The 11226-nt window shown below is 35.9% G+C and overlaps 4 non-coding genes across 4 annotated transcripts; all 4 read left to right on the top strand.

Annotated features, from left to right (window-relative positions):
• Window positions 1-232: 232 nt before the first annotated feature.
• Window positions 233-351, top strand: LOC121366799. The gene has a single exon (XR_005957227.1). It is a non-coding gene; the product is annotated as a 5S ribosomal RNA (ribosomal RNA).
• Window positions 352-3641: 3290 nt separating this feature from the next.
• LOC121366797 lies at window positions 3642-3760 on the top strand. Its single transcript, XR_005957226.1, has one exon. It is a non-coding gene; the product is annotated as a 5S ribosomal RNA (ribosomal RNA).
• A 3317-nt stretch (window positions 3761-7077) lies between these two features.
• On the top strand, window positions 7078-7196 carry LOC121366796. The gene has a single exon (XR_005957225.1). It is a non-coding gene; the product is annotated as a 5S ribosomal RNA (ribosomal RNA).
• Window positions 7197-10495: 3299 nt separating this feature from the next.
• Window positions 10496-10614, top strand: LOC121366795. The gene has a single exon (XR_005957224.1). It is a non-coding gene; the product is annotated as a 5S ribosomal RNA (ribosomal RNA).
• Window positions 10615-11226: the final 612 nt, after the last annotated feature.

Genomic DNA, 11226 nt, shown 5'->3' with positions numbered 1-11226 from the left:
GGCTTAACCACGACAACACCGAGGCCGGTCTTGTGGACTCTTTTTCTCTACGCGATACACAAGGGAGATCACTGTGTGGATTAAAAAAAACTTCACTAAAATTGCATGTAAACAACACCGGCGATAAGTCATTCGATCTGTCTTTCCAACAAATAAAACAAAACAAAAGCTACGGCCATATATCGACTTCCGGAAAATTACGTATGTATACCCCTATTTTTCAACAGTTGTTGTCTACGGCCATACCACGTTGAAAGCACCGGTTCTCGTCCGATCACCGAAGTTAAGCAACGTCGGGCCCGGTTAGTACTTGGATGGGTGACCGCCTGGGAACACCGGGTGCTGTAGACACTTTTTTTTTTTTTTTTTTTTTAATTATAATTATTTTTATTATTATTATTATTATTATTATTATTTGTCTTTTAATGATTTTATTATTGTTATTATGGATGGGGTGGTTTTTTAAGTACACTCCGAGTAAGAATGAAGTGAGCACACACTTATTTACAGAATACATTTCCCTGCAATCACTGTCACTGGTGATAGTGTTAGTGTGTTTGTTGTTGGAAAAAAAATCATCTGGGCAATGTTTTGAAAGAAATTTTATTTCATCTAGTATCACAGTGTCCAGATTCCTTGTGCTTGAAACATGTATCGGGTACCTGTAAAGAAAAACAAAATACTCAATTTTGTGCGCAACTAGGGTAGTCATAGACGCTACTCGTTAACTGTGAAATTAGCAGCTTAACTCCCATTGTTTTCTTATTTAATTTAAGGATGAGGGGTGGTAGTATTTATATGCGTGGTGTATATGTTGGTGGTGTTGTTTTTTGTTTGTGGTTGTTGGGTTTTTTAAAATTATTTTTCAAGATTTATTAAAAAAAAATACTCAGATACATTATAATGTGTAACAAGAGGACATTTTCAAATACATAATTAACACACATGACAAGAACAGGCGTCAACATAGAAGTATCTACAATTAACATAGAACACAAGATATGCAAACAAAATGGCTAAAAGGTGCGGCGAAACGTCAGTTCACTAGACTAGATAATGTTTTAATAAATATAGCTAGTTTTTTTCTAATAATGGTGCATTACATGACAGCATACCTTTCATTTTAAAAACGTTTTATATATATTGTTTTATATATTTTATTCTAATGTTTTCAATGTTTTCATTCTTACAGTTGAATAAATACTGGTACTTATCTCCAATATCAGTATTAGAAAGTTTGCATATTCTGTTTTCTCTAGGAATGTTATGCCATCTGCCAGTTTCGATTGGTAATCTTAAATTTGACGTACGCAATTTAGTTATTAAGCATCTATTTTGGTACGATAATCTCGACGAATAGGTTTCGAAATAAAATTCTGTTTTAAATAATGTATAAAATTGACCCCTAGAAGAGTTTGTAATATCCGAGAATCACTGTTGTATAAATTGATTGCAGAGGTTTTGTTTCAATTCTTGTTTATACAATTTGAAATCATTATTTTGATTGGTATAGATGTACCCCACTCCCGTGTTATCGAAATACTTTTTATGAATTTCAACCATTTAAATTGATTTCTTTCACCACTGTTTAAAGGAAACATTAATTTACATAAAATACTTCTAAGTTTATTTTCGCCTTTAACCAGTTTACTCCAAAATAACACCATTCGTAACATTACTTGTATTTCTAAAGGGAACCTTCCTATCTCTCCATATACCATTTGAAAAAACCCATGAAATAGTCTCTATATATTTCACTAAATCCCTGTTGACTTTGTGGAGGTCAAAGTTCGTTAATAAACGACAAACAATTGCGTGACGTCATCTATCTGTCATTGTAATTATAGTTAGGCGGCGTATCGCTTAGTGGATACAGCGCTCGTCTGAGATATGATGGGTCGTTCGATGTGGCTGGACACGGGCTACCCCCAAACCCAGGCAATGTCCCACGACATTGCAATTGAAGGTACGGGATGTAAATAGTGCTGTTGTTCAATTAATATTAATATTAATATTGAGAGACAGAGACAGAGAGAGACACACACACACACACAGAGAGAGAGAGAGAGAGAGAGAGAGAGAGAGAGAGAGAGAGAGAGAGAGAGAGAGAGAGAGAGAGAGAGAGAGAGAGAGAGAGAGAGAGAGAGAGAGACATGTTTTATCTCACAATTAGTTACGAAATGACGGTCATCCATTAGACGATAATTAATGAATCTATGTGCCCTAGTGGTGTCGTTAAACCAAACACATTTTTACTTTGAACTTTTGTTTTTACATACGAGTGTATACATCAGTGTGATAGAACAGGGTAGCTTAGTAAACGGTTCTTGTATGTGAGTGTTTATTGTTTTAATATATTTTATTTAATGGATGTACATTGTTCAATAGTAAATAAAAATATTAATAATAATAATAATAGTAATTTAAAAAAGTAAAATATTAAGAAGAAGAAATAATAATACTAAAAGTCATAAAAAAAACCGGTTCCACAATAACCTGTGATGCCACATTTTTAGTAAATTGGTATGTATTCTACAATCGTGGAATATTGATGCCTAAGAAAGCATAATTTACTAACTACATTTAACATCCTACCATAATATGTTTGTGTGCGCGTGTTCCTGACAGCGTGCGTGTGTGTGTGTGTGGGCCGGGCGCAGAGCCATTATTACTGTATCATTAGTAGGTACATGAACTCCAAATATCGTTACAGCCAAACAGTTAAAGTTTGTTTTGTTCAACGACACCACTAGAGCACATTGATTTATTAATCATCGGCTATTGGATCTCAAACATTTGGTAATTATGACACATAGTCTTAGAAAGCGATCTACATTTTTTTTTCTGTTATTAATAATGTACCTGTTATATGCACCGACCCACAGACAGGATAGCACATACCACGGCTTTTGATATACCAGTCGTGACGCACTGGCTGGTAAGAGAGATAGCCCAATGGGCCCACCGAAGGGGATCGATCCTAGACCGACGGCTCATCAAACGAGCGGTCTACAACTGGGCTACGTCCCACGCTCCTCAGCCAAATGAGTGTTACATTGGCTAGAAACGAAATGTAAATATAAAAATAATACCTCCTTGTCCATTACTAAGCTTAATAATTTATTTCAATATTCCAATAATTATATGGCAAAAACCAGCGGACTCATTTCATTTCTACTTATTTTCGTGCTTACGTCCAATTAAGGTTCAAGCACGCCGTCCTGGGCAAACACCTCAGCTATCTGGGCTGTCTGTCCAGGACAGTGAGTTACTTGTTAATTGTTAGTGGTTAGTCAGAGATAAGTGGGTGTAGTGGTGTTACACCTACCAATTGAGTCATTAAACCTCACTTCGGGTGCGAGCTGGTACCGTACTCCGAGCCCTGTATCTGTCAACCTTATGCCCAGTGGCTTAACCACGACAACACCGAGGCCGGTCTTGTGGACTCTTTTTCTCTACGCGATACACAAGGGAGATCACTGTGTGGATTAAAAAAAAACTTCACTAAAATTGCATGTAAACAACACCGGCGATAAGTCATTCGATCTGTCTTTCCAACAAATAAAACAAAACAAAAGCTACGGCCATATATCGACTTCCGGAAAATTACGTATGTATACCCCTATTTTTCAACAGTTGTTGTCTACGGCCATACCACGTTGAAAGCACCGGTTCTCGTCCGATCACCGAAGTTAAGCAACGTCGGGCCCGGTTAGTACTTGGATGGGTGACCGCCTGGGAACACCGGGTGCTGTAGACACTTTTTTTTTTTTTTTTTTTTAATTATAATTATTATTATTATTATTATTATTATTATTATTATTATTTGTCTTTTAATGATTTTATTATTGTTATTATGGATGGGGTGGTTTTTTAAGTACACTCCGAGTAAGAATGAAGTGAGCACACACTTATTTACAGAATACATTTCCCTGCAATCACTGTCACTGGTGATAGTGTTAGTGTGTTTGTTGTTGGAAAAAAAATCATCTGGGCAATGTTTTGAAAGAAATTTTATTTCATCTAGTATCACAGTGTCCAGATTCCTTGTGCTTGAAACATGTATCGGGTACCTGTAAAGAAAAACAAAATACTCAATTTTGTGCGCAACTAGGGTAGTCATAGACGCTACTCGTTAACTGTGAAATTAGCAGCTTAACTCCCATTGTTTTCTTATTTAATTTAAGGATGAGGGGTGGTAGTATTTATATGCGTGGTGTATATGTTGGTGGTGTTGTTTTTTTGTTTGTGGTTGTTGGGTTTTTTAAAATTATTTTTCAAGATTTATTAAAAAAAAATACTCAGATACATTATAATGTGTAACAAGAGGACATTTTCAAATACATAATTAACACACATGACAAGAACAGGCGTCAACATAGAAGTATCTACAATTAACATAGAACACAAGATATGCAAACAAAATGGCTAAAAGGTGCGGCGAAACGTCAGTTCACTAGACTAGATAATGTTTTAATAAATATAGCTAGTTTTTTTCTAATAATGGTGCATTACATGACAGCATACCTTTCATTTTAAAAACGTTTTATATATATTGTTTTATATATTTTATTCTAATGTTTTCAATGTTTTCATTCTTACAGTTGAATAAATACTGGTACTTATCTCCAATATCAGTATTAGAAAGTTTGCATATTCTGTTTTCTCTAGGAATGTTATGCCATCTGCCAGTTTCGATTGGTAATCTTAAATTTGACGTACGCAATTTAGTTATTAAGCATCTATTTTGGTACGATAATCTCGACGAATAGGTTTCGAAATAAAATTCTGTTTTAAATAATGTATAAAATTGACCCCTAGAAGAGTTTGTAATATCCGAGAATCACTGTTGTATAAATTGATTGCAGAGGTTTTGTTTCAATTCTTGTTTATACAATTTGAAATCATTATTTTGATTGGTATAGATGTACCCCACTCCCGTGTTATCGAAATACTTTTTATGAATTTCAACCATTTAAATTGATTTCTTTCACCACTGTTTAAAGGAAACATTAATTTACATAAAATACTTCTAAGTTTATTTTCGCCTTTAACCAGTTTACTCCAAAATAACACCATTCGTAACATTACTTGTATTTCTAAAGGGAACCTTCCTATCTCTCCATATACCATTTGAAAAAACCCATGAAATAGTCTCTATATATTTCACTAAATCCCTGTTGACTTTGTGGAGGTCAAAGTTCGTTAATAAACGACAAACAATTGCGTGACGTCATCTATCTGTCATTGTAATTATAGTTAGGCGGCGTATCGCTTAGTGGATACAGCGCTCGTCTGAGATATGATGGGTCGTTCGATGTGGCTGGACACGGGCTACCCCCAAACCCAGGCAATGTCCCACGACATTGCAATTGAAGGTACGGGATGTAAATAGTGCTGTTGTTCAATTAATATTAATATTAATATTGAGAGACAGAGACAGAGAGAGACACACACACACACACAGAGAGAGAGAGAGAGAGAGAGAGAGAGAGAGAGAGAGAGAGAGAGAGAGAGAGAGAGAGAGAGAGAGAGAGAGAGAGAGAGAGAGAGAGAGAGAGAGAGAGAGAGAGAGAGAGAGAGAGGCGACATGTTTTATCTCACAATTAGTTACGAAATGACGGTCATCCATTAGACGATAATTAATGAATCTATGTGCCCTAGTGGTGTCGTTAAACCAAACACATTTTTACTTTGAACTTTTGTTTTTACATACGAGTGTATACATCAGTGTGATAGAACAGGGTAGCTTAGTAAACGGTTCTTGTATGTGAGTGTTTATTGTTTTAATATATTTTATTTAATGGATGTACATTGTTCAATAGTAAATAAAAATATTAATAATAATAATAATAGTAATTTAAAAAAGTAAAATATTAAGAAGAAGAAATAATAATACTAAAAGTCATAAAAAAAACCGGTTCCACAATAACCTGTGATGCCACATTTTTAGTAAATTGGTATGTATTCTACAATCGTGGAATATTGATGCCTAAGAAAGCATAATTTACTAACTACATTTAACATCCTACCATAATATGTTTGTGTGCGCGTGTTCCTGACAGCGTGCGTGTGTGTGTGTGTGGGCCGGGCGCAGAGCCATTATTACTGTATCATTAGTAGGTACATGAACTCCAAATATCGTTACAGCCAAACAGTTAAAGTTTGTTTTGTTCAACGACACCACTAGAGCACATTGATTTATTAATCATCGGCTATTGGATCTCAAACATTTGGTAATTATGACACATAGTCTTAGAAAGCGCTCTACATTTTTTTTCTGTTATTAATAATGTACCTGTTATATGCACCGACCCACAGACAGGATAGCACATACCACGGCTTTTGATATACCAGTCGTGACGCACTGGCTGGTAAGAGAGATAGCCCAATGGGCCCACCGAAGGGGATCGATCCTAGACCGACGGCTCATCAAACGAGCGGTCTACAACTGGGCTACGTCCCACGCTCCTCAGCCAAATGAGTGTTACATTGGCTAGAAACGAAATGTAAATATAAAAATAATACCTCCTTGTCCATTACTAAGCTTAATAATTTATTTCAATATTCCAATAATTATATGGCAAAAACCAGCGGACTCATTTCATTTCTACTTATTTTCGTGCTTACGTCCAATTAAGGTTCAAGCACGCCGTCCTGGGCAAACACCTCAGCTATCTGGGCTGTCTGTCCAGGACAGTGAGTTACTTGTTAATTGTTAGTGGTTAGTCAGAGATAAGTGGGTGTAGTGGTGTTACACCTACCAATTGAGTCATTAAACCTCACTTCGGGTGCGAGCTGGTACCGTACTCCGAGCCCTGTATCTGTCAACCTTATGCCCAGTGGCTTAACCACGACAACACCGAGGCCGGTCTTGTGGACTCTTTTTCTCTACGCGATACACAAGGGAGATCACTGTGTGGATTAAAAAAAAACTTCACTAAAATTGCATGTAAACAACACCGGCGATAAGTCATTCGATCTGTCTTTCCAACAAATAAAACAAAACAAAAGCTACGGCCATATATCGACTTCCGGAAAATTACGTATGTATACCCCTATTTTTCAACAGTTGTTGTCTACGGCCATACCACGTTGAAAGCACCGGTTCTCGTCCGATCACCGAAGTTAAGCAACGTCGGGCCCGGTTAGTACTTGGATGGGTGACCGCCTGGGAACACCGGGTGCTGTAGACACTTTTTTTTTTTTTTTTTTTAATTATAATTATTTTTATTATTATTATTATTATTATTATTATTTGTCTTTTTAATGATTTTATTATTGTTATTATGGATGGGGTGGTTTTTTAAGTACACTCCGAGTAAGAATGAAGTGAGCACACACTTATTTACAGAATACATTTCCCTGCAATCACTGTCACTGGTGATAGTGTTAGTGTGTTTGTTGTTGGAAAAAAAATCATCTGGGCAATGTTTTGAAAGAAATTTTATTTCATCTAGTATCACAGTGTCCAGATTCCTTGTGCTTGAAACATGTATCGGGTACCTGTAAAGAAAAACAAAATACTCAATTTTGTGCGCAACTAGGGTAGTCATAGACGCTACTCGTTAACTGTGAAATTAGCAGCTTAACTCCCATTGTTTTCTTATTTAATTTAAGGATGAGGGGTGGTAGTATTTATATGCGTGGTGTATATGTTGGTGGTGTTGTTTTTTTGTTTGTGGTTGTTGGGTTTTTTAAAATTATTTTTCAAGATTTATTAAAAAAAAATACTCAGATACATTATAATGTGTAACAAGAGGACATTTTCAAATACATAATTAACACACATGACAAGAACAGGCGTCAACATAGAAGTATCTACAATTAACATAGAACACAAGATATGCAAACAAAATGGCTAAAAGGTGCGGCGAAACGTCAGTTCACTAGACTAGATAATGTTTTAATAAATATAGCTAGTTTTTTTCTAATAATGGTGCATTACATGACAGCATACCTTTCATTTTAAAAACGTTTTATATATATTGTTTTATATATTTTATTCTAATGTTTTCAATGTTTTCATTCTTACAGTTGAATAAATACTGGTACTTATCTCCAATATCAGTATTAGAAAGTTTGCATATTCTGTTTTCTCTAGGAATGTTATGCCATCTGCCAGTTTCGATTGGTAATCTTAAATTTGACGTACGCAATTTAGTTATTAAGCATCTATTTTGGTACGATAATCTCGACGAATAGGTTTCGAAATAAAATTCTGTTTTAAATAATGTATAAAATTGACCCCTAGAAGAGTTTGTAATATCCGAGAATCACTGTTGTATAAATTGATTGCAGAGGTTTTGTTTCAATTCTTGTTTATACAATTTGAAATCATTATTTTGATTGGTATAGATGTACCCCACTCCCGTGTTATCGAAATACTTTTTATGAATTTCAACCATTTAAATTGATTTCTTTCACCACTGTTTAAAGGAAACATTAATTTACATAAAATACTTCTAAGTTTATTTTCGCCTTTAACCAGTTTACTCCAAAATAACACCATTCGTAACATTACTTGTATTTCTAAAGGGAACCTTCCTATCTCTCCATATACCATTTGAAAAAACCCATGAAATAGTCTCTATATATTTCACTAAATCCCTGTTGACTTTGTGGAGGTCAAAGTTCGTTAATAAACGACAAACAATTGCGTGACGTCATCTATCTGTCATTGTAATTATAGTTAGGCGGCGTATCGCTTAGTGGATACAGCGCTCGTCTGAGATATGATGGGTCGTTCGATGTGGCTGGACACGGGCTACCCCCAAACCCAGGCAATGTCCCACGACATTGCAATTGAAGGTACGGGATGTAAATAGTGCTGTTGTTCAATTAATATTAATATTAATATTGAGAGACAGAGACAGAGAGAGACACACACACACACACAGAGAGAGAGAGAAGAGAGAGAGAGAGAGAGAGAGAGAGAGAGAGAGAGAGAGAGAGAGAGAGAGAGAGAGAGAGAGAGAGAGAGAGAGAGAGAGAGAGAGAGAGGCGACATGTTTTATCTCACAATTAGTTACGAAATGACGGTCATCCATTAGACGATAATTAATGAATCTATGTGCCCTAGTGGTGTCGTTAAACCAAACACATTTTTACTTTGAACTTTTGTTTTTACATACGAGTGTATACATCAGTGTGATAGAACAGGGTAGCTTAGTAAACGGTTCTTGTATGTGAGTGTTTATTGTTTTAATATATTTTATTTAATGGATGTACATTGTTCAATAGTAAATAAAAATATTAATAATAATAATAATAGTAATTTAAAAAAGTAAAATATTAAGAAGAAGAAATAATAATACTAAAAGTCATAAAAAAAACCGGTTCCACAATAACCTGTGATGCCACATTTTTAGTAAATTGGTATGTATTCTACAATCGTGGAATATTGATGCCTAAGAAAGCATAATTTACTAACTACATTTAACATCCTACCATAATATGTTTGTGTGCGCGTGTTCCTGACAGCGTGCGTGTGTGTGTGTGGGGGCCGGGCGCAGAGCCATTATTACTATATCATTAGTAGGTACATGAACTCCAAATATCGTTACAGCCAAACAGTTAAAGTTTGTTTTGTTCAACGACACCACTAGAGCACATTGATTTATTAATCATCGGCTATTGGATCTCAAACATTTGGTAATTCTGACACATAGTCTTAGAAAGCGCTCTACATTTTTTTTCTGTTATTAATAATGTACCTGTTATATGCACCGACCCACAGACAGGATAGCACATACCACGGCTTTTGATATACCAGTCGTGACGCACTGGCTGGTAAGAGAGATAGCCCAATGGGCCCACCGAAGGGGATCGATCCTAGACCGACGGCTCATCAAACGAGCGGTCTACAACTGGGCTACGTCCCACGCTCCTCAGCCAAATGAGTGTTACATTGGCTAGAAACGAAATGTAAATATAAAAATAATACCTCCTTGTCCATTACTAAGCTTAATAATTTATTTCAATATTCCAATAATTATATGGCAAAAACCAGCGGACTCATTTCATTTCTACTTATTTTCGTGCTTACGTCCAATTAAGGTTCAAGCACGCCGTCCTGGGCAAACACCTCAGCTATCTGGGCTGTCTGTCCAGGACAGTGAGTTACTTGTTAATTGTTAGTGGTTAGTCAGAGATAAGTGGGTGTAGTGGTGTTACACCTACCAATTGAGTCATTAAACCTCACTTCGGGTGCGAGCTGGTACCGTACTCCGAGCCCTGTATCTGTCAACCTTATGCCCAGTGGCTTAACCACGACAACACCGAGGCCGGTCTTGTGGACTCTTTTTCTCTACGCGATACACAAGGGAGATCACTGTGTGGATTAAAAAAAAACTTCACTAAAATTGCATGTAAACAACACCGGCGATAAGTCATTCGATCTGTCTTTCCAACAAATAAAACAAAACAAAAGCTACGGCCATATATCGACTTCCGGAAAATTACGTATGTATACCCCTATTTTTCAACAGTTGTTGTCTACGGCCATACCACGTTGAAAGCACCGGTTCTCGTCCGATCACCGAAGTTAAGCAACGTCGGGCCCGGTTAGTACTTGGATGGGTGACCGCCTGGGAACACCGGGTGCTGTAGACACTTTTTTTTTTTTTTTTTTTTAATTATAATTATTTTTATTATTATTATTATTATTATTATTATTTCTCTTTTAATGATTTTATTATTGTTATTATGGATGGGGTGGTTTTTTAAGTACACTCCGAGTAAGAATGAAGTGAGCACACACTTATTTACAGAATACATTTCCCTGCAATCACTGTCACTGGTGATAGTGTTAGTGTGTTTGTTGTTGGAAAAAAAATCATCTGGGCAATGTTTTGAAAGAAATTTTATTTCATCTAGTATCACAGTGTCCAGATTCCTTGTGCTTGAAACATGTATCGGGTACCTGTAAAGAAAAACAAAATACTCAATTTTGTGCGCAACTAGGGTAGTCATAGACGCTACTCGTTAACTGTGAAATTAGCAGCTTAACTCCCATTGTTTTCTTATTTAATTTAAGGATGAGGGGTGGTAGTATTTATATGCGTGGTGTATATGTTGGTGGTGTTGTTTTTTTGTTTGTGGTTGTTGGGTTTTTTAAAATTATTTTTCAAGATTTATTAAAAAAAAATACTCAGATACATTATAATGTGTAACAAGAGGACATTTTCAAATACATAATTAACACACATGACAAGAACAGGCGTC

Source organism: Gigantopelta aegis, unplaced genomic scaffold (assembly GCF_016097555.1).
Source record: "Gigantopelta aegis isolate Gae_Host unplaced genomic scaffold, Gae_host_genome ctg7196_pilon_pilon, whole genome shotgun sequence".
Taxonomy (NCBI): domain Eukaryota; kingdom Metazoa; phylum Mollusca; class Gastropoda; order Neomphalida; family Peltospiridae; genus Gigantopelta; species Gigantopelta aegis.
This window is presented reverse-complemented; position numbering and strand designations above follow the sequence as displayed.